This window comes from Phoca vitulina, unplaced genomic scaffold (genome assembly GCF_004348235.1).
Source record: "Phoca vitulina isolate PV1807 unplaced genomic scaffold, GSC_HSeal_1.0 scaffold51, whole genome shotgun sequence".
NCBI lineage: Eukaryota > Metazoa > Chordata > Mammalia > Carnivora > Phocidae > Phoca > Phoca vitulina.
This window is the reverse complement of record NW_022589754.1, coordinates 999,397-1,024,057: the sequence shown is the minus strand read 5'-3', so window position 1 is coordinate 1,024,057 and position 24,661 is coordinate 999,397.

The following is a 24,661-nucleotide window of genomic DNA, read 5'->3' as shown; positions in this document are numbered from 1 at the left end:
TGGAGAAAGTTCACAGTAAGGAAAAAAGACAAATGCTATAAGATTTCACTCATATGTGGAATTTAAGAAACAAAATGGTGACTAACATAACATAATAAAATTAAATTAAATTTAAAAAAAGAAAAAAAGAGGTCAAAAAAATAAGAAACAAAACAAATGAACATGGGGGAAAAAAGAAGGAGAGAGAGGCAAACCAAGAAACAGACTTTTAACTATAGAGAACAAACTGGTGGTTATCAGAGGGGAGGAGTGTGGGGGAATGGGTTAAATAAATGATGGGGATTAAAGAGTGCACTTGTGATGAGCACCAGGTGTTGAATGAAAATGTTGAATCACTATATTGTACACCTGAAAGTAAAATTACACTGTATGTTAACCAACTGGAATTTTAAAAAAAACTTAAAAAAAAGGAAAGGGGGGAAAGATGGCAGAGGAGTAGGGGACCCTATTTCAACTGGTCCCCGGAATTGAGCTGGATATCTACCAGACCACACTGAGCACCACCGAAACCAGCCTGAGATGTAAGAAGATCTGGATCTCTACAAACAGAATATCACAAGCGGTTGGTTTTGAGGTATGAAGCAGGGAGCCGTGATTCCAAAGGCAGATATTGGAGGATAAACAGCAGCGGGAGGGTGCCTGGCCGTGGGGATCCTACACCACCGGTGAGCGACAGCCTTGCGCGCTGGGGACAGGGCACAGACTCGCAGATCGGTAGCGGCGGGGAAAGGACTTTACGGCAGCCCCAGGGGGCAGAAACCCTGAGCGGCGGTGTCGTGCATGCAAACTGGGAGCGGCTGGCGGTTTTAGAAGCACGAAGGGCAGAGACGTGCCCCGACCTGGAGGCAGGACTGGGAGGGCTGTGAAGGGGCGCACAACCCAGGACGCTGCAGTTTATAGCAGCATGGACAGAAATGGAGACAGTGTGGCCTGGAGGGCTCACTGAAGGACAAACTACTATCTCTCTGCTCTGACGCAGAGGGTTGGAAACAGTCTCTTCTGCTCTTACTCACGGAAGAGACGCGGAAAGCCACCAGGGAAAGCCGCCAGAGAACAAAAGCCCCAAAAACTGATTCCCACTTAGCCCATCCCCTGCCACAGAGGGGCAGGGCAACTCCGCCCAAACAGGGTTGCCTGAGTAACAGCGCCACAGGCCCCTCTCCCAGAAGACAGGCTGGGAAAATAAGAGGACAGCAACCCTAAGGTCCCAAGAAAACAGGTGCATCTTGCTTGGGTTCTGGTCAATAATTTGGACTCTATACATTCCCTCAAACACCCATCAACAGAATGACTAGAAGGAGGAGCCCCCAAAATAGAAAAGACTCAGAGATTATGACTTATACTACAGATTTACAAATGGATGCAGATATAACCAAGATGTCAGAAATGGAATTCAGTCTAACAATTGTGAAGACAATGGCTAGAATTGAGAAATCAGTTAATGGCAAAATAGAGTCTCTAAGGGCAGAAATGAAAGGTGAATTGGCGGAACATAAAAATGCTATCAATGAGATCCAATCCAATCTAGATAATCTAACAGCTAGGGTAAGTGAGGCAGAAGAACGAATAAGCGACCTGGAAGACAATATAATAGACAAAAAGGGAAAAGAGGAGGCCAGGGAAAAACAACTCAGAATCCATGAAAATAGAATCAGAGAAATAAGTGACACCATGAAGCGTTCCAATGTCAGAATAATTGGAATCCCGGAGGGAGTGGAGAGAGAGAGAGGACTAAAAGATGTATTTGAGCAAATCGTAGCTGAGAACTTCCCCAATCTGGGGAATGAAACAAACATTTGCGTCCTAGAGGCAGAGAGGACCCCTCCCAAGATCAAGGAAAACAGGCCAACACCCTGGCATGTAATAGTAAAACTTGCAAATCTTAGAACCAAGGAAACCATCTTAAGGGCAGTTAGGGGGAAGAGATTCCTTACGTACAGAGGGAGGAACATCAGAATAACGTCAGACCTATCCACAGAGACCTGGCAAGCCAGAAAGGCCTGGCAAGACATATTCAGGGTACTAAATGAGAAGAACAGGCAGCCAAGAATACTTTATTCGGCAAGGCTGTCATTTAGAATGGATGGAGAGATGCAGAACTTCCACGACCAACAGAAACTGAAAGAATATGTGACCACTAAGCTGGCCCTGCAAGAAACATTAAGGGGGGTTCTATAAAAGGAGAAAGACCCCAAGAGTGATCTACAACAGAAATTTACAAGGACAATCTATAAAAACAACCTCTTCACAGGCAACATGATGACAATTAATTCATATCTTTCAATAATCACTCTCAACGTGAATGGCCTAAATGCTCCCATAAAACGGCACAGGGTTGCAGATTGGATAAAAAGACAGGACCCATCCATATGCTGTCTACAAGAGACTCATTTTGAACCTAAAGATACATCCAGACTGAAAGTGAAGGGATGGAGATCTATCTTCCACGCCAGCGGACCTCAAAAGAAAACTGGGGTAGCAATTCTTATATCAGACAAATTAGATTTTAAACTGAAGTCTGTAATAAGAGACACAGAAGGACAGTATATCATTCTGAAAGGGTCTATCCAACAAGAAGATCTAACAATTGTAAATATCTATGCCCCCAACATGGGAGCAGCCATCTACATAAGCCAACTGTTAACCAAAATAAAGAGTCATATTGATAACAATATGTTAATTGTAGGAGACCTCAATACTCCACTCTCAGCAATGGACAGATCATCTAAGTAGAAAATCAACAAGGAAACAAGAGCTTTGAATGATACACTGGACCAGATGGACCTCATAGATATTTACAGAACATTCCCCCCTAAAACAACAGAATACTCATTCTTCTCGAGCGCACATGGAATTTCTCCAGAATAGACCACATACTGGGTCACAAATCAGGTCTCAACTGATACCAAAAGATTGAGATTATTCCCTGCATATTCTCAGACCACAGTGCTTTAAAACTGGAACTCAATCACAAGAAAAAAAATTGGCAGAAATTCAAACACTTGGAAGCTAAAGACCACTCTGCTCAAGAATGTTTGGGTCAACCAGGAAATCAAAGAAGAACTTTAACAATTCATGGAAATCAATGAGAACGAAAACAAATGGGTCCAAAACCTATGGGATACTGCAAAGGTGAGGCCAACACAGGCATGTGAGCCCTCTGTGGCCGTGATTGTTTGTGTGCTGTGGCGCACGCAGGGTAAGGTCGGGAACGCCCAGGTCTGAGAGGGGGAAAAGTCTCCCTCGCCTTGTTGTGTGCCTATGCCTCAGGCATCCGGTCAGCTGAGAAATGGCTCATGATGTTTTGAGTAATCTTGGGCACATTGTTCCTTGTGACGCCCACCGAGGAGAGTGGCTTCGTGTGCGGGGATGTGATGATCAGATAACATCCTGCTTCAAATGTATATGCGGGGTGTTGTCTGATCTCAGCATTCCTGCATAGGGTTTGATTCTATCTTTATGTAGTTTCGGGGAATGGGTCATAAAGTACCTTTGCATAAGAACTGATCAGAGAATGAGATTTACTTAAGATATGTAATTATTCCGGTGCAACCGAATTTGATTTGTTTTTGTCCTCTCTTGCGTAAAAAAGTATCGGGATATCTTAATGCTTACATTGTTAATCAGTAACAATATATTTTGATTGTAAAGAGTATATAAGATGTCAAGAAATAAACGGCAGTATGCAGTTGCAAGTGCTGCCTTTGCTCTGCATCCCCTGTGTCCTGGTGATTTTGCGACCCTTACCCAGGGACCCCAACGCACTAGACGTTGACACAAAGGCAGTCCTAAGGGGGAAATACATAGCCATCCAAGCTTCACTCAAAAAAATAGAAAAGTCCCGAATTCACCAACTAACTCTACACCATAAAGAACTAGAGAAAAAGTGACAAACGATGCCTAAGCCACACATTAGAAGAGAAATAATTAAAATTAGAGCAGAAATCAATGAATTAGAAACCAGAAACACAGTAGATCAGATCAATGAAACTAGAAGTTGGTTCTTTGAAAGAATTAAGAAGATCGATAAACCACTGGCCAGACTTATCCAAAAGAAAAGAGAAAGGACCCAAATTAATAAAATTATGAATGAAAGGGGAGAGATCACGACTAACACCAAGGAAATAGAAACAATTATTAGAAACTATTATCAACAACTCTATTCCAATAAACTGAGCAATCTGGATGAAATGGAGGCCTTCCTGGAAACCTATAAGCTGCCAAGACTGAAACAGGAAGAAATTGACAACCTGAATAGGCCAATAACCAGTAACAAGATTGAAGCAGTGATCAAAAACCTCCGAAAAAACAAGAGTCCAGGGCCTGATGGATTCCCTGGGGAATTCTACCAAACATTCAAAGAAGAAATAATACCTATTCTCCTGAAGCTGTTTCAAAAAATAGAAACAGAAGGAAAACTTCCCAACTCATTCTAGGAAGCCAGCATTACCTTAATCCCCAAACCAGGAAAAGACCCCATCAAAAAGGAGAATTTCAGACCAATATCCCTGATGAACATGGATTCCAAAATCCTCAACAAAATCCTAGCTAGTAGGTTCCAACATTACATTAAAAGGATCATCCACCACGACTAAGTGGGATTTATCCCCGGGATGCAAGGGTGGTTCAACATTCGCAAATCAATCAATGTGACAGAACACATTAATAAAAGGAGGGAGAAGAACCATATGGTCCTCTCAATTGATGCAGAAAAAGCATTTGACAAAATACAACATCCTTTCCTGATTAAAACTCTCCAGAGTATAGGGATAGAGGGAACATTCCTCAAGCTCATAAAATCCATCTATGAAAAACCCACAGTGAATATCATCCTCAATGGGGAAAAGCTGAGAGCCTTTCCCTTACGATCAGGAACACAACAAGGATGGCCACTCTCGCCACTATTGTTCACATAGTACTAGAAGTCCTAGCAACAACAGTCAGACAACAACAACAAAAAAATAAAAGATATTCAAATTGGCAAAGAAGGAGTCAAACTCTCTATCTTCACAGATGACATGGTACTTTATGTGGACAACCCAAAAGACTCCACCCCCAAATTACTAGAACTCATACAGCAATTCAGTAATGTGGCAGGATACAAAATCAATGCACAGAAATCAGTAGCTTTCTTATACCTTAACAATGCAACTGTAGAAAGAGAAATTAGAGAAATGATTCCATTTACAATAGCACCAAAAACCATAAGATACCTCGGAATAAACCTAACCAAAGACGTAAAGGATGTATACTCTAGGAACTACAGAAAACTCATGAAAGCAATTGAAGAAGACAAAAAGATGGAAAAACATTCCATGCTCATGGATCGGAAGAATAAACATTGTTAAAATGTCTATGCTACCCAGAGCAATCTACACCTTCAATGCCATCCCGATCAAAATTCCAATGACATTTTTCAAAGTGCTGGAACAAACAATCCTAATATTTGTATGGAATCAGAAAAGACCCCGAATTGCCAAGGAAATGTTGAAAAGAAAAACAAAGCTGGGGCATCACGTTGCCTGATTTCAAGCTATGTTACAAAGCAGTGATCACCAAGACAGCATGGTACTGGCACAAAAACAGATATATAGACCCATGGAACAGAATAGAGAACCCAGATATGGACCCTCAACTCTATGGTCAAATAATCTTTGACAAAGCAGGAAAAAACATGCAATGGAAACAAGACAGTCTCTTCAATAAATGGTGCTGGGAAAATTGGACAGCCACATGCAGAATGAAACTCGACCATTCTCTAACACCATTCACAAAGATAAACTCAAAGTGGATGAAAGACCTCAATGTGAGACAGGAATCCATCAAAATCCTGAGGAGAACATAGGCAGTAACCTCTTTGACATCGCCCACAGCAACTTCTTTCAAGATACATCTCCAAAAGCTAGTGAAACAAAAGCAAAAATGAACTTTTGGGACTTCATCAAGATAAAAGGCTTCTGCACAGCAAAGGAAACAGTCAACAAAACAAAGAGGCAACCCACAGAATGGGAGAAGATATTTGCAAAGGACACTACAGATAAAGGGCTGGTATGCAAGATCTATAAAGAACTTCTCAAATTCAACACCCCAAAAACAAATAATCAAGTCAAAAAGTGGGCAGAAGATATGAAAAGACACTTCTCTGAAGAAGACATACAAATGGCTAACAGACACATGAAAAAATGTTCATCATCATCAGCCATCAGGGAAATCCAAATCAAAACCACATTGAGATACCACCTTACACCAGTTAGAATGGCAAAAATGGACAGGGAAAGAAACAACAAATGTTGGAGCAGTTGTGGAGAAAGGGGAACCCTCTTACACTGTTGGTGGGAATGCAAGTTGGTACAGCCACTTTGGAAAACAGTGTGGAGTGTCCTCAAAAATTTAAAAATAGAGCTCCCCTATGACACAGCAATTGCACTACTGGGTATTTACCCCAAAGACACAGATGTAGTGCAAAGAAGGGCCATATGCACCCCAATGTTCCTAGCAGCAATGTCCGCAATAGCCAAATTGTGGAAAGAGCCAAGATTCCCTTCAACAGATGAATGGATAAAGAAGACGTGGTCCATATATACAATGGACTATTACTCAGCCATCAGAAAGGATGAATACCCAACTTTTACATCAACATGGATGGGACTGGAGGAGATTATGCTAAGTGAAATAAGTCAAGCAGAGAAAGTCAATTATCATATGGTTTCACTTATTTGTGGAACATAAGGAATAGCATGGAGGACACTAGGAGAAGGAAGGGAAAAATGAAGGGGGGGAATTGGAGGGAGAGATGAACCATGAGACACTATGGACTCTGAGAAACAAACAGAGTTTTAGAGGGGAGGGGGGAGGTGGGATTGGTTAGCCTGGTGATGGGTATTAAGGAGGGCACGTACTGCATGGAGCACTGGGTGTTATACGAAAACAATGGATCATGGATCACCACATCAAAAATTAATGTATTGTATGGTGACTAACATAACATAATAAAATTAAAAAAAAAAAAAAAGAAAGAAGACCCAGGATACCAACATGGACTCAACTAATAGATTAGCCAATTTACAAGGGTTGGCACATCAACATAATGTATATTTTTATCTGAATATTTATTTGGTTATTTTTCAATTAGTTAAATGAGCATTTATCTAGTGCTTACTGTGGTTCATACATAGAGAAGTATAAAAATATATTTGCTGCCACCATGGTGTAAGAAAGTGGTCCAGTTTCATTCTTCTGCATGTGGCTGTCCAGTTTTCCCAACATCATTTGTTGAAAAGACTGTCTTTTTTTCCATTGGAAATTCTTTCCTGCTTTGTCGAAGATTAGTTGACCATATAGTTATGGGTTCACTTCTGTTTTCTATTCTGTTTCATTGATTGATGTGTCTATTTTTCTGTCAGTACGATACTGTCTCGATCACTAAAGCTTTGTAATACAACTTGAAGTCTGGAATTGTGATACCTCCAGCATTGCTTTTCTTTCTCAAGGTTGCTTTGGCTATTTTTTTTTTTTTTTTTTGTGGTTCCATACACATTTTAGAATGGTTTGTTCTAGCTCTGTGAAAAATGCTGGTGGTATTTCGGTAAGAAATGCATTAAATGTGTAGATTTCTTTGAGTAATATAGACATTTTCACAATATTTGTTCTTCCAATCCATGAGCATGAGATGTTTTTCCATTTCTTTGTGTCATCTTCAAAATCTTTTATCAGTGAACTCTAATTTTCACAGTACAGATTTTTACCTCTTTGGTTAGGTTTATTCCTAGATATCTTATTTTTTGGTGCAATTGTAAATGGGATCTATTCCTTGATTTCTCTTTCTACTGCTTCATTATCCATATATAGAAATGCAACAGATTTCTGTAGCTTGATTTTGTATCCTATGACTTTACCAAATTCATGATCAGTTCTAGCAATTTTTTGGTGGAGTCTTTGGGTTCTCTAAATACAGTATCATGTTGTCTGCAAGTAATTAAAGTTTGACTTCTTCCTTGTGGATTTGGATGCCTTTTATTTCTTTGTGTTGTCTGATTGTTGAGGCTAGGACTTCCAGTACTATGTTAAATAACAATGGTGAGAGTGGACATCCTTGTCTTGTTCCTGACCATAGAGGACAAGCTCTGAGTTGTTTCCCATTGAGGATGATATTAGCTGTGAGGTTTATATATATATATATAGCTTTTATTATTTTGGGATATGTTCCATCTAACCCTACTTTGTTGAGGATTTTAATAATGACTGTATGTTCTACTTTGTCAAATGCTTTTTCTGCATCTATTGAAATTATCATATGGTTCTTATTCTTTCTTTTATTAATGTGATGTATCACATTGATTGATTTGTGAATATTGAACTACCCTTGCAGCCTAGGAATAAATCTTACTTGATTGTGGTGAATGATTATTTTAATGTAGTGTTGGATTCAATTTGATAGTATTTTGTTGAGAATTTTTACATCCATGTTCACCAGGGATATTGGCCTGTAGTTCTCTTTTTCAATGGATCTTTGTCTGGTTTTGGAATAAGGATAATGCTGGCCTCATAGAATGAATTTGGAAGTTTTCCTTCCATTTCTATATTTTGGAGTAATTTTGAGAATAAAGTTGAGAAGAATAAATATTAACTCTTCTTTGAATATCTGGTAGAAATCACCTCCAAAGCCGTCTGGTCCTGGACTTTTGTTTGTTCAGAGATTTTTTTGATTACTGATTCAATTTCTTTGCTGGTTATTGGTCTGTTCAAGTTTGTTTTTTGTTTTTTTTTTTTCTTCCTGTTTCAGTTTTCATTGTTTATATGTTTCTAGGAATTTATCCATTTTTTCCGGATTGTCCAATTTGTTGGCATATAATTTTTCATAATATTCTCATCTAATTGTTTCTGTAGTGTTTGTTATTTCTCCTCTCTCAGTTGTGATTTTATTTATTTGGGTCCTTTCTCTTTTCTTTGTGATAAGTCTGGTTAGGGGTTTATCATTTTTATTAATTTTTTTGAGGAACCAGTTCCTGGTTTCATTGATCTGTTCTACTGTTTTTGTTTGTTTGTTTCTTTATCAGTTATTTCTCTCATCTAATCTTTATTATTCCCCTTCTGCTGGTTGTAGGCTTTGTTTGTTGTTCTTTTTCTAGCTCCTTTATGTGTAAGGTTAGGTTGTTTATTTGAGGTTTTTCTTGTTTCCTGAGGTAGGCCTGTTTTGCTATATACTTCCCTCTTAGGACCACTTTTGCTGCATCTCAGAGGTTTTGGACCGTCATGTTTTCATTTTCGTTTGTTTCCATGCATTTTTTTAAATTTCTTCTTTAATTTCTGGTTGATCCATTCATTCTTTAGTAACATGTCCTTTAAACCTCTATGTATTTGTGGTCTTTCCAAATTTTTCCTTGTGGTTGACTTCAAGTTTCATAGCGTTGTGGTCAGAAAATATGCATGGTGTGATCTCAATCTTTTTGTACGTGTTCAGGCCTAGTTTACTGCCTAGTATGTGATCTATTCTGGAAAATGTCCCATGTGCACTCAAAAAGAATGTGTATTCTGCTACTTCAGGATAAAATGTTCTGAATATATTTATTAAGTCCATCTCATCCAGTGTGTCATTCAAAGCAATTGTTTCTTTGTTGACTTTCTGGTTAGATGATCTGTCCAATGCTGTAATTGGGGTGTTAACATCCCCTACTATTATTGTATTATTATCAATGAATTCCTTTATATTTGAAATTAATAGTTTTATATATTTGGGTGCTCCCAAGTTGGGGGCACAGTTATTTACAATTGTTAGATGTTGTTGGATAGACCCCCTTATTATGATATAGTGCCCTTCTTCACCTCCAGTTACAGTCTTTGGTTGAGAATCTAGTTTGTCTTCTATAAGTATGGCTATTTAAGCTTTCTTTTGACATCCATTTGCATAAGAAAGATTTCACCATCCCCTTATTTTCAATGTGTAGGTATTTTTTGGTTTATTTTTTTTAAAGATTTTATTTATTTGTCAGAGAGAGAGAGAGTGTGTACATGTAGGGGGAAAGGCAGGCAGAGGGAGAAGCCGGCTCCTCGCTGAGCAAGGAGCCCAATGCGGACTCGATCCTAGGACCCTTGGATCATGACCTGAGCCAAAGGCAGATGCTTAACTGACTGAACCACCCAAGTGTCCCATGTTTTTTGGTTTAAAATGAGTCTCTTGTAGGCAGCATAAACATGAGTCTTGCATTTTTATCTATTCTGACACCGTATGTTTTTTGATTGGAGCATTAGTCCATTTACATTCAAAGTAATTAGTGATAGTTATGTATTTAGTGCCACTTTATTACTTGTTTTGTCATTGGTTCTGGAGATTTTCTCTGTTCCTTTCTAGTCTTTGTCACTTTTAGTCTTTCTTTCCCACTCAAAGAGTGTCCTTTAATATTTCTTGTGGGGCTGGTTTAGTGTTCAAAAAATCCTTTAGTTTTTGTTTGTCTGGGAAACTCTATCTTTCTATTCTGAATCAAGCCATTATTTACTCCTCTCCCCCGTCCCACATTTTTGGTACGTGTTATTATATTTTATATCCTTTTATTTTGTGAGTTCCTTTACTGATTTTCTACAGAAATATTCATTTTTACTACTTTTGTGTTTTCTACCTTCATACTATTTTGTTCTGTACTTTTCACTCAAGTTGTCCACTTTAATATTTCTTGCAAGGCTGGTTTAGTGGTCAAAACTCGTTTGCTTGTTGTTTGTCTGGGAAACTCTATCTCTCTTATTCTGAATGATAGTCTTGCTGCATTGAGTATTGTTGGCGGCAGACTTTTCACATTCAGCACGTTGAAAATATCATGCCACTTTCTTCCGGTTTGCCAAGATTCTATGGAAAGATCTGCTGCTAACGTTATTCGTCTTCCCTTATAAGTTAGGGACTTCTTTTGTCTTGCTGCTTTTACGATTTTTTCTTTAGCTCTATATTTTGCAAATTTAACTATGATATGTCTTGGTGTTGGCCTGACTTTGTTGATTTTGATGGGAGTCTTCTCTGCTTCCTGGATTTGGATGTCTGTTTCCATCCCCAGAGTAGGGAAGTTTTCAGCTATAATTTCCTCAAATCTTCTGCCCCCTTTTCTCTCTCTTCTTCTTCTGGGACTCTTTTGATACAAATATTATTATGTCTGATGGCATCACTGAGTTCCCTAAGCTTACTTTCATGATCCAAAATTTTTCTTTTTTTCAGATTTACTATTTTCCATAATTCTCTCTTCTATATCACTTATACATTCCTCTGAATCATTGTGGTCATTACATCCAGTTTTGAATCTCAGTTATTGCATTTTTCATTTCAGCCTAAATTGGTTTTTAGCTCTTTTATCTCTGTGGTAATGGTCTCCCTGATGTCTTCCATGCTTTTCTCAAGCCCAGTTAGTATCCTTTTGATTGTTGCTTTAAATTCTCCATCAAGAATATTACTTATATCTGTTTCAATTAGATTCCTGGCTGTGACCTTTTCTTGTTCTTTCTTTGGGGATGAATTCCTCTGTCTTGGCATTTTGTCTAGGTGTCTGTCTTCTTCTTTGTGTTAGGAAAGCCTATTATGCTTCCTGCTTCTGAGAGTAATGGCTTCATGAATAGAGGTCATATACTGTCCAGGGCCTAGTGTTTCAGGAAATGTCTCTGTTGTATGCTGTGCGCACTCTGCTGTGGTGTTTGGCTGCTTTAACCCTCAGGTCAGTTGTTCACAGAGTTTCTCTTGCCTGCAGTGGGTAGTATTTGGACGTTGGGCAGAGTGTGGTGAGTTTTAATTAGGCGTGCTTGGTCTGCTTGCTAAAAGAGACCTGATGCTATTTCCACTAGAACTAAACTTTTGCAGAACTCTATGGACAGTAGACATGGTGCATGCAGGGTTTTTTGCTGGTCTTCTGGAGAAGGGGCCTGCTGCATGGGTTTTCAGGCACACTTGCCCAAGAAAAGCAGTACCAGCAGAGTGCAGGGGGTGTGACTTGGTGTAAGTAAGCTAGGCAGCCAGTATTGGTGTTGTGGTGTTTATCTAAGTTGGTTTATGCTGAGGGGCTGGGGCGGGAAATATCACCAGCCCACTCCTTTGTCCAAGGAGAGGGAAGTCTGTGCTTGCTGCTCTTGGGGAAGCACTTTCAGAGGAGTAAATAATTTCCCCTTGTGCATTATAGGTGTTTTTTAGATAGCGGATTTCACACTATATGTCATTTGCCTACCCAGAGCACCTTGTGCTCTACCCTAGCCAGGCCTGATGATTTTTAAAATTCCAAACTTCAGGAAACTTGTGTGGTGGCGACCTGTGTTTGCTGGTCCTCTGGGAAAGCATCTGGCCATTCTGGGACTAATGCAGTTTGACTCAGAAGAGTAGTTGCACCAGAGTGCAGGGGCATGGGATTTGGAGCAAGCAAGATAAACAGCCAGTGTCCAGGTTAGCTGCCCTCAGCAGGTGTCTCTGTGCCTATGCTGAGGAGTGGGGGAGGAAAATGGCACTCACCACTTCTTTTGTCCCCAGAGAGGCAATGCTACCTCTCACAGATGTTCTCCAAAAAGTATGAAGAGTCTCTCTTTGGGCCCCTTAGGCAATCATCAGATCACACAGTCTGCTCCAGGGTTGTTTCCCTGTGTCCTTTCCGGGAGTAAGGCAGTGTCTTCAGGTCTCTATCCCAGCCAAGCTCAGGGACCTCTAAAACTCCAGTCTTTGATCCCCCCCGCCCCGGTTGCAAAAATTCATGAAATTCACCCCCTCTAATTTTCCCAGCCAATGGCTTTGGGGAAGTGTTCTCCTTGTGTGTTCCACTCTCACTTTTCTGTGCAATCAGGGCTCCCTGCCCTCTGCAGCACCTGTGAATCTTTTCTCCCCCAAACCACGTCTCTACACTTCTAACCTTCCTCAAAGTGGCTTCTTCTCTCCTTCTAGTTGTGCGGTTTGTTCTATCAGTCCTCATGTTGACTTCTTGAGTATTCAGAATGATTTAATACCTGTGTTCAATGGGACAAGGCAAGCCTAGGGTCCTCCTACTATGCTGCCATCTTAGCTCCCCCTCCTCCATATGAATGATTTTGTAACAGATGAATTGAGTCATTAGATGCCATCATAGCATGCAAAAGCTATTTCTCTAGACTAACAACAAGAAGTTTGAAGTTTGAAGTGGGGGCAGGTGGAGAGTAGTTTGGAGAACATGTTGTGTGAATACAGGGATAGACTTCTTAAGGAAATTATAGGATGCAACTTTTCTGTTGCTTGTGGCTTAACTGCAGCTGCAACTTCCTTCCTAGTTCAGGATTAAAACTGTGCATATTCTTTTGAGATTATAACTAAATTGAAGGTTATTGAGTGTAAGGAACCAAGGCCCTTGAGATATATGTTTCTTAAAGACAGGAGTCTTGCTTTAGGTATGCCCCAGGTTTAACTATTCAGTAATCAACCCCATGACCTTCATCCCATAATTTTTATGCAACTCAATAGTTGCAAATGGAAGCTACTGTGAAGGGGGCATATTTTTAGCAATTTACCTGAAAAACTAATTTCAGCAACAGTGGACAGTTCCAATGTGATATGATTTCTGATTCACCTGTACTTCCTGATACTAACTACAAGTGTGATTATGGTGTTGAAAATGTCATTGATAGAGTGTCTTTTCTTTAAGGTTTATTCTCTTTAAAATGGAAATGCTCTAAAATGAGGTAGCATTCAGGAAGTATCTTATTCCCATTTAATAGGTATTTAATTATCTTAATTTACTTGCAAACACTGCAAGTGGATGAAACAGGAAAAAATAATTATTTAAGTGGACAGACAAAAGCTTTAGGATTAAAGTACTTCAGGATGCCAACAGAAACATAGCAGGAGAAAAAAGGACAACAATATATTTCCCCAGGCCCCTGAATGTAGGACACCGTCACCATAACTTCTAATCTCAGGCATGCAAATAGGTTGCTCAACAAAATTAGTAGGACGATGTTCTCTAGTCTCCAATTTTTTTTTAAAAAACATATTTAGTAATGCATTTGTAAAAAATAATGTATTTGTATCTTACAATGTGTTTTGTCACACATTAGTTCATTTAACTTAATTGAAAGAATAAATGAGAATATTTTTAATCAGTACAAGTATTTTATATGTATATGAATGCTTTTAATGCTATTTTGTGTGCTTAACTGGAATAATTAAGATTGCAAGGGGAGGAATTTTGTTAATTTTCTCAGTATATTTTTTCTCTTATACGAAACTAAAGACCAATGTAAAAAAATGATAGATTCTGTATATTGTGGGTTTTCTCTTTATATTTCTTGTGCAATCTTGTCATGTGTCTAATGCTTTTATTTAGATTAGTTTAATAAATAATACCAAATATTCAATTATTTCACTTTATTTTTCCCATCCAGATGAATAAATTATTTTTGATATGAAAATATTTTTCTGCCTTAGAAACTTTGAGATTCATAGGAGATGAAGAAATTAATATTTTGCTTTTTAAAAATGTACAATTTCACTCTTTTCACGATAAAATGTCATCGGGGGAAGAGAGAATTTCTCTTTGAACATAATTCTTTACTCTTTACACAATTTAAAGTATAAATGAACATTTTTATGTAAATTTGTTTATTTTTAAATTTATAAGGAAAGCCCAGCACATTAAAAAATGAACAGAAAATGAAAGCTAATTTCTACTCATCTCTACTTTATTCATATAAATGATTAAACATGGAAATGCTGAAGATAGACTCTTTAGGTTTAATTCTGAGAGTCACTAGTTATGAGCTGTGTAACTTTGGACAAATTATTCTCTGGGTGTCTCTATTTCCTTATATGATAATAACAGGCTGAGAGTAATTGTACCTCATCTCATAAAACTGATGCAAGAATTAACCAAGTTATGCATGTAAAGATGTGGAATTGTACCTGACCTACAGTAAACACTTGATGAATGTTAAGTGTGATCATTTTACTCAAGTGGTTGAGTCACTTTAGCTCCACTTAGTACTGGTGATGGTTAAACAGTGGAGCAAATTAAGCTAATTAGTAACAAACCTTTAAGACCTCACAGCCAAAGTTCAAGTGACTGCTAAATGTTTTTAAGTCCTTTTCTCCCCACCTTTTCTTGGGGATCAAAACTTTGGTTATTGATTTAGAATTGAATTAATCAAAGCAACGTTTTCATAGCAGTTAATGAAAAGATATCTCTTCTTATACAGCTTAATTTTATCATTTCCATTTCTAGTTTAACAAAAAGATTTTGTTCAGAATACTGATTGTTGGTCAAAAGTGCATTCATTCTCTCTCTTTTCTTTCCCTAAGAAGCTCTCACTAGAAAACACTTATCCCAGTAATTATATAATTGCATTAGTGGGCTCTTTGGTAGCAAGTTTCTTCATAACTTCTCATAATTATAATATGCACCTATTAATTATATAGTTATCTTTTAGAACCGATATTGATAGAATGCTGCCTTTGATAGCTTTCACATAAAAAATTCAATATATGAACTTACTCATAGCTACATGAACCTTGGCAAGTCAGTTTGCTTTTCTGGACCCCAGTTTCTCCATTTGTAAAATGAGAAAACTTGAACTAGACCAAGTTCTTTAATTATTATTTCAACTTTTAAACTTCTTAAATTTAATTATTCCATTGACTAACACATATTTGAGAGCCTACACATGCAAGCCATTGGTCTGGCTGCTATAGATATGTTTTTTCAATATTTCCTGTCAATATTTTACTTACAAAATTGGGAACCAGGTATCTCTAGCAAATATCAATTTAAAATCCATTATTAACATTTTCATTAATTAATTAATTTAGAGACCATGTGTACACAAAATTGGGGGGAAGGACAGAGGGAGAGGGAGAGAGAGAATCTCAAGGAACTCCCCCCTGAGTGCAGAGCCCAACATGGGGCTCAATCCCAGGACCCTGAGATCATGACCTGAGACAAAATCACACTGAGCCACTCAGGCTCCCCCATTATTAATATTTTTATCAAAATATTTTGAGATTTATAAAGAACTCTAATTTTCCCCCTCCCCACCAAGCATTCAACACAAGTTTAGACTTAAATAAAGAGAAAAATTTCCCAACTCTTATCAGACTAGATTATTTTCTGAGACTATGCTGTTATTCTTTTGATATATTCTAGAGAGGATGTTAATTGATCATTTTCAACTTATGCTATTTTTCCCTTATTTTGAAGAACCATATATTTCATTCTGTTTTCTATCTTTTACTGGTTGTTGTCAAAGACTGCATTTTTCATTTCTTTTTTTTGTGTTATGTTAATCACCATACATTACATCATTAGTTTTTGATGTAGTGTTCCATGATTCATTATTTGCATATAACACCCAGTGCTCCATTCAGTACATGCCCTCTTTAATACCCATCACCAGGCTAACCCATCCCCCCACCCCCCACCCCTCTAGAACCCTCAGTATGTTTCTCAGAGTCCATAGTCTCTCATGGTTCAGGGGGGTATTGGTGGGGGAGACGAACCATGCATTTTTCATTTCTGCAGATAGCTTTACCATCAAGTTCTAGTTGTGGTTAATGTCACTCTCAAATCAGTTGAATGACTAATCTAAGGGTACTGCTCCCCTGTTGCTTCATTATTTAACTGTTTCTGGAGGGACTTACCCTTCCCCTACCCTCAGCAAACTTAATATGTACTTGTGAGAAAGATTGGGTGGAAGGAAAGAGAGGGAAGAGAGAATATAGGAGGGAGAAATAAAAGCCTTTTTCATTCAAATCTTGGTGCCAAGGTACGTGGTGTGTTCGTGTGTTCGTGTGTGTGTGTGTGTGTGTGTGTGTGTTTGTGTGTGTTAATAGGGCATAAATCTGGAGTAACACCAGCCTTTCCCTAGTGATTGCTGGAGAAAGGGGGTAGAGATTCTATTTAGTTAACAAAATAGTAATAGGTTTGAATTCACTATTAATCCTCTCATAGTCACATCTAAAATATCAAAGGATTTTAATAAGCCAAAACTGCGTGGAAATTTTACTTACATAAAATTATGTTGTAATGCTGTATTTCATATAAATTGAATAAAGCCATGTCCCTCAAACCCTCCTTTGTCTCACCACCCCTTCTCAGGGCAGAAACACCTTTAAAAGCTTTATAAAATGGTATCAAGTAAAGCGTTATTCATTTGACATTTCAAGAAGAATTAGAATAATTCAAACACTCAAAAGATATTAGATTGATCAGAGACTATCATATCCAGAGGGGGCACTAGAGATAATCTCTTCTAATCCTGTCATTGTATAGATGGACAGAGACCAACAGAAGTTAAGTGAGTTGCCCAATTTCACCCAGCTGATTAGTGGCAATGCTTAGAAGGCAACCCAGCCTTCTTAGGTCCTATTTAAGTGCTTTTTATACCACAATTTTTCTGTCTCATAGCTATTCAATTTTGAGGTTTGAAGTTTCTCCCAAAATTTATTTTTCCTGGATTTTTTTTTCTCAACTCCCCTTTCTGTGGCCATCTTTATGAAGGCTGCACAAAGTTATTTGACTATTATCTCCTACATGCTCACTGTGTCAATGGACTTATAAAATTTAATTTAAATAATGTTGGTATAGTTTGAGTGCTTAGGGAAATATCTTTATGTAACTATGGTAGAAAGTGTTATAATTATGGAACAGCGATAACTTGATTACTCATTTATGCTATTAAACCCTTCATCAAATTTCTTATAAAGAAAAAAATATACTTGTCTGATGTATAAATAAGACTGATTCCAACTAAATTTAATATACTCTAAACAACCCCTCCAAAAAATCCTTCCAAAAAAAGCTGTGTCTTTATTTTTTTCAAACTTGCCTTAGCATTCAGCATTGTCTTAAAACTACTTGAGTAATGTTAAAGCCAAATTAACTGCACCCACTCATAATATAAATACAAAATTAGAAACCAAAATGTAAAATAACTTATCAAAACTTGGGTCTCCTGAAGTATCCTCACAATAACCACAAGCCCTACCTAGATGGTCTCACTTTATGGCAAAAGGAATTCTATTTATGACATTTACTTTCTTCCCTGGATGTTTCAAACAGTTCAGCACAAGATTTTCTAATGCTAAGTGAATGAAGTAGTTGATGTTTATTACTTAACAAGGAGATGTTTTGTGAGATGATGCTTGGAGGCTAAAGGATTATCTTGTGACAATATAGCCATTGATGCAGCTTTCACTTCAGGCACTCAGAGTTACAGAAACTATGTGGTAGGATGATTCAAGATTTAGGGGTGAAATTACTCAGGCTAAGGCTGGGCCTCAAGCTAATGCTGACATTTAATGAGTATCGTTTGTGCAAAAATATAGCACATGCTTTTTTTATCAGGGAGTTAGTTAATGGAACAATGTTTCATTTTCGAAAGAAAACATCCAATAGACACACCCTATAGAATGACTCAACTTTAAAGATTGAATGCACTTGTGTCAGATGCTTTTCTGTCCTCTCTCCTCAGTCTCTTTTCAAGCTATTCTGAAGCTATTCAACAGCCAACATGACTAAAAATGAAAATGTTTAGGTGACTTAGATAAGGGAGAGAGGCTATCTTATCAGTCACTTGAAATCTGTTTGAAAGTATACTTACCAATGGAATCAAGAACATTAAAAATGATCTGGTTAATATCTGGCCTAATAAGTCAGCTTCTCTGATTTAAACATCTTTTCTCATACTCAGTCTCCTGTGTATTCCACATCATTAATTGTGTTAAAGGACCCTGTGAAGGATATTAATTCCATGAAAGCTGGTTCCCTCTTTTGAAACACTTTCTCTGTATTCTATATTTATAAGCATTTTGCTGCAATTGCATCTTCTTCTTAAGTTTTTTTAAAAAAATACAATTATCTAACTGAGCTCTGCCACAAGAAAAGAAGAGGAGGAGGGCTTGTACATTATTTGGCTCCATATATGCAGAGAATAATGAAATCTGGATTTCAAAATCATTTCTTACAGTGTTTTGTACACATTGCTGGTTTCCTCCATCTGAAACACCCAACTCATTTCGTTTGATGAAGCTTAGACATCACTTCCTTTAAAATGCCTTTCCTGACCTCTCAAGACTGGATTAAGCTCTCCTCCTGTATGCTTCAACAGCACCCATACTTAAACCCACCATAATATTTATTACACTACATTGTAACTGTGTTTTTCTTACCATCATGTTCAAATAACCTAGAATAGGGATGAGGAGGGTTCACAATGGAAACCTACATAGATCACAAGCTCACCTCTTGCCATGGACACAATTTTCGAAAACATTTGGAATAATTACCACTGAAGGGTACCTAGAAGATGGGTAAACACAGTCTCCAAAATAAGGGACAGCACTGAGATGGATAAAGTTGGAGACATGGTCTTGCTAAGGAAAAAAACCACACCCCTGGGGCAGGACTCCATGGTTGAGAGGGATCTCAAAGGTATAGAACTTTTCGCTGAGGAGCAAGAGATTCGAGATCCACATCAGGCAACTCAACCTTTAGATCTTACATAGGAGAGACAAGCCCCCACAACACTTGTTTTTGAAAACCAACAGGGAGTACCTCCAGGAAAACTATAGAATTGTAGGGCAAGGAAAACCTGTTCTCAAAGGGCTCATACTCAGACTCACTTGATCAGAAAACCAGAACAAAAACACTAGATCAAAAAGTGCATAGACCATAGGTGAAGAAGTCCCATTACAAATCTTGGAGTGCTTCTTAGAGGTAGGAGGCAGCTGGGCCTCTCCATGGGGATTGAGACGCTGATAGCATCCATTTTGGGCAGCTTCTGCTGTGCTGACCCCAGTGTTGAGAGGGACAATTTTGGAATCCTCCCTCTAGACTGATAACACCAGGGGGTGCTCCTCACTGAGAAGTTCACACAGCACTGCAATTCAGCTGAAACTTGAAGCCAGCTGGACCAGGAACCACCCATCAGTGTGCCCACAGCAATTATGGCTGGGCCTCACAGCCGACTGGGCTGTGGGGCCACGAGTGCCCACCAGAGTGCCCAGAGAAGTTATGGCCCCACCATAACAGGAGGACACACACAACCCACACAGGGGATACCCTTGGAGCACCCGGCTTTTGTGGCTAGGGGGGATTGCTCTTTGGGGCTCCATGTGGCATATCTTATATAAGGCTACTTTTTAGAGACCAGGAGATGTAGCTGAACTACCTAATACATAAAAACAAACACAGAAAGTTCAACAAAATGAGGAAACAGAGTAATATGTTTCAAAATAAAGAACAAGAAAAACCTCAGAAAAAGAAACAAATGGGTTAGCCCAGTGATGGGTATTAAGGAGAGCACGTATTGCATGGAGCACTGGGTGTTACACAAAAACAATGAATCATGGAACACTACATCAAAAACTAATGATGTACTGTATGGTGACTAACATAACATAATAAAACAAAAATAAATCTTAAAAAAAGAACCAAATGAAAACAGAGATAAGCAATCTACCCAATAAAGAATTCAAAGTAATAGTCATAAAGATGTTTACTGAACTCAAGAGAATGAATGAACACAGTGAGAACTTCAAAAAAGAGAGAAAATATAAGAAAGTACCAATCACAGCTAAAGAATATATTAACAGAAGTGAGAATCATACTAGAGGAAATAAACAGCAGATTAGAGGATACAGAAGCATGTTTCAGCAATCTGGAAGACAGGGTAGTGGAAATAAACCAACTAAATAGTAGAAAGAAAAGAAAAGAGAAAAGAAAAGGAAATGAGGATAGTTTAAGAGACATCTGAGATAACATCAAGTGTACTAATATTTGCATTATAAGGATCCTAGAAGGAGAAGAGAAAGAGAGAAAGGGGCAAACAACTTAACTGAAGAAATAATAGTTGAAAACTTCCCTAACCTAGGGGAAAAAGCAGAATCCGGGTCCAGGAAGCATGGAGAGTCCCAAACAAAATAAACCCCAAAAGATCCATGCCAAGAAATATCATAATCAAATTGTCAAAAATTGAAGACAAAGATGAAATCTTAAAAACAGCAAGAGAAAAGCAATTAGTAATGTATATTTTTAAAAACCCATAAGACTTCCAAGTGGATTTTTCAGCAGAAACTTTGAAGGCCAGAGGGGGGAGTGGCATTATATACTAAAGTGCTGAAAGGAAAAAACCTGCAAACAAGAATACTCTACCTGGCAAGATTATCATTCAAAATTGAGAGAAGATAAAGAATTTCGCAGACAAGCAAAAACTGAAGGAGTTCATCACTATATAACCATAATATTCTTGTGATATTCATAAGAAATATTAAAGGGTCTTTAAGAAGAAAAAAAAGAGGCATAACTAGAAATAAGAAAATATATGAAAGAAAACATCTCACTGGTAAAGGCAAACAGATAGAAAAGATAGGGGATCAACCATTTATAAAGGTGGTATGATGGGTAAAACACAAAAGATGTAGAATGAACTAAATCTACAATAATTACTTAAGAGACACACTAAAAAGATGTAAAATATGACATCAAAAACATAAAACATGGAGAGGAGAGTAAAAGGTAGTGGTTTCGGGCGCCTGGGTGGCTCAGTTGGTTAAGCGACTGCCTTCGGCTCAGGTCATGATCCTGGAGTCCCGGGATCGAGTCCCGCATCGGGCTCCCTGCTCGGCGGGGAGTCTGCTTCTCCCTCTGACCCTCCCCCCTCTCATGTGCTCTCTCTCTCTCAAATAAATAAATAAAATCTTTAAAAAAAAAAAAAAAAAAGGTAGTGGTTTCAGAATGAGTTCAAACTTAAATGACAAACAACTTAAAATAGACTGCTATATACATAGATTGTTATACATGAACCTCATGGTAAACAAAACCCAAAAACCTATAATAAGTACACACAAAATAAAAAGAAAGAAATCCACACATAACACTAAAGAAAGTCATAAAATCACAGGAAAACAAGAGAAGAAGAGAACAGAGAACAACAACAACAAAAACCAGAAAAGAACAAAATGTCAATGCATACATATATATCAATAATTACTTTAAATATGAATGGACTAAATACTTCAATCAAAAAACATAGGGTGACTGAATGGATTAAAAAAAAAAAAAACAAGACCTATCTATACACTGCCTACAAGAGACTCACTTCACATCTATAGATACATACAGATTGAAAGTGAAAGGATGGAAAAGATATTGCATACAAATGAAAATGGAAAAAAAAAAGCTGATGTAGCAATACTTATACCCACCTCCCCTCTAATAACCATCAGTTTATTCTCTATAGTTAAGAGTGTGTTTTGTGGTTTGCCTCTATTTTACCCCCTCCCATGTTCATTTGTTTTGTTTCTTAAATTCCACATATGAGTGAAATCATATGGTATTTGTCTTTCTCTGACTGACCTATTTGGCTTAGCATAATACTCTCTAGCTACACCCATGTCATTACAAATGGCAAGGTTTTGTTCTTTTTGATGGCTGAGTAATATTCCATTGTATATATATACCACATCTTCTTTATCCCTTCACTGATGAACATTTGGGCTCTTTCCATAATTTGATGATTGTTGATAATGATGCAAACATCAGGGTGCATGTGCCCCTTCAAATCAGTATTTTCGTATACTTTGGGTAAATACCTAGTAGGGCAATTCTGAATCATAGGGTAGTTCTCATTTTAAGTCTTTGAGGAACCTCCTTACTGTTTTTCAGAGTGGCTGCACCAGTTTGCATTCCCACCAACAGTGGAAGAGTGTTTCCCTTTCTCCACATCCCCGGCAACAGCTATTTTATCCTGTTGTTAATGTGAGCTATTCTGACAAGAGTGAGGAGGTATTTCATTGTAGTTTTGATATGTATTTCTCTGATTATCAATGAGGTTGAGTTTCTTTTCATGTATCTACTGACTCTCTGTATGTCTTCTTTGGAAAAATTCCTATTCATGTCTTCTGCCCATTTTTTAATCGGATTATTCATTCTTTTTTTAATTAACATATAATGTATTATTTGTTTCAGGGGTACAGGTCTGTGATTCATCAGTCTTACACAATTCACAGAGCTCACCATAGCATATACCCTCCCCAATGTCCATCACTCAGCCACCCCATCCCTCCAATGCCCCTCCACTCCAGCAACCTTCAGTTTGTTTCCTGAGATTAAGAGTCTCTTATGGTTTGTCTCCCTCTCTGGTTTCATCTTGTTTCATTTTTCCCTCCCTTCCCCTATGATCCTCTATCTTGTTTCTCAAATTCCTCATGTCAGTGAGATCATATGATACACGTCTTTCTCTGATTGACTTATTTCAGTTAGCATAATACCCTCTAGTTCCATCCATGTAATTGCAAATGGCAAGATTTCATTTTTTGATGGCTGCACAATATTCCATTGTACATATATATATATATACTACATCTTCTTTATCTATTCATCTGTTGATGGACATCTTGGCTCTTTCCACAGTTTGACTATTGTGGACATTGCTGCTATAAACATTGGCGTGCACGTGCCCCTTCAGATCACTACATTTGTATCTTTGGGATAAATACCCAGTAGTGCAATTGCTGGGTCTTAGGGTAGCTCTATTTTCAACTTTTTGAGGAACCTCCATACTGTTTTCCAGAGTGGCTACACAAGTTTGCATTCCCACCAACAGTGTAGGAGGGTTCCGCTTTCTCCGCATCCTCGTCAACCACTGTCGTTTCCTGAGCAGTTAATTTTAGTCATCCTGACTGGTGTGAGGTGGTATCTCATTGAAGTTTTGATTTGGATTTCCCTGATGCCGAGTGATGTTGAGCACTTTTTCATGTGTCTGTTGGCCATTTGGATGTCTTCTTTGCAGAAATGTCTGCTCACGTCTTCTGCCCATTTCTTGATTGGATTATTTATTCTTTGGGTGTTGAGTTTGATAAGTTCTTTATAGATTTTGGATACTAGCCCTTTATCTGATATGTCATTTGCAAATATCTTCTTCCATTCTGTCAGTTGTCTTTTGGTTTTGTTGACTATTTCCTTTGTGATGCAAAAGCTTTTTATCTTGATGAAGTCCCAATAGTTCATTTTTGCCCTTGCTTCCCTTGCCTTTGGCGATGTTTCTAGGAAGAAGTTGCTGCGGCTGCGGTCGAAGAGTTTGCTGCTTGTGTTCTCCTTTAGGATTTTGATGGACTCCTGTCTCACATTTAGGTCTTTCAACCATTTTGAGTCTCTTTTTGTGTGTGGTGTAAGGAAATGGTCCAGTTTCATTCTTCTGCATGTGGCTGTCCAATTTTCCCAACACCATTTGTTGAAGAGACTGTCTTTTTTCCATTGGACATTCTTTCCTGCTTTGTCGAAGATTAGTTGACCATAAAGTTGAGGCTCCATTTCTAGGCTTTCTCTTCTGTTCCATTGATCTATGTGTCTGTTTTTGTGCCAATACCATACTGTCTTGATGATGACAGCTTTGTAATAGAGCTTGAAGTCGGAATTGTGATGCCATCAGCTTTGCTTTTCTTTTTCAATATTCCTCTGACTATTTGGGGTCTTTTCTGGTTTCATACAAATTTTAGGATTATTTCTTCCATTTCTTTGAAAAAAGTGGATAGTATTTTGATAGGGATTGCCTTAAATGTGTAGATTGCTCTAGGTAGCATGGACATTTTCATAATATTTGTTCTTCCAATCCATGTACATGGAATGTTTTTCATTTCTTTGTGTCTTCCTCAATTATTTTCATGAGTATTCCATAATTTTCTGAGTACAGA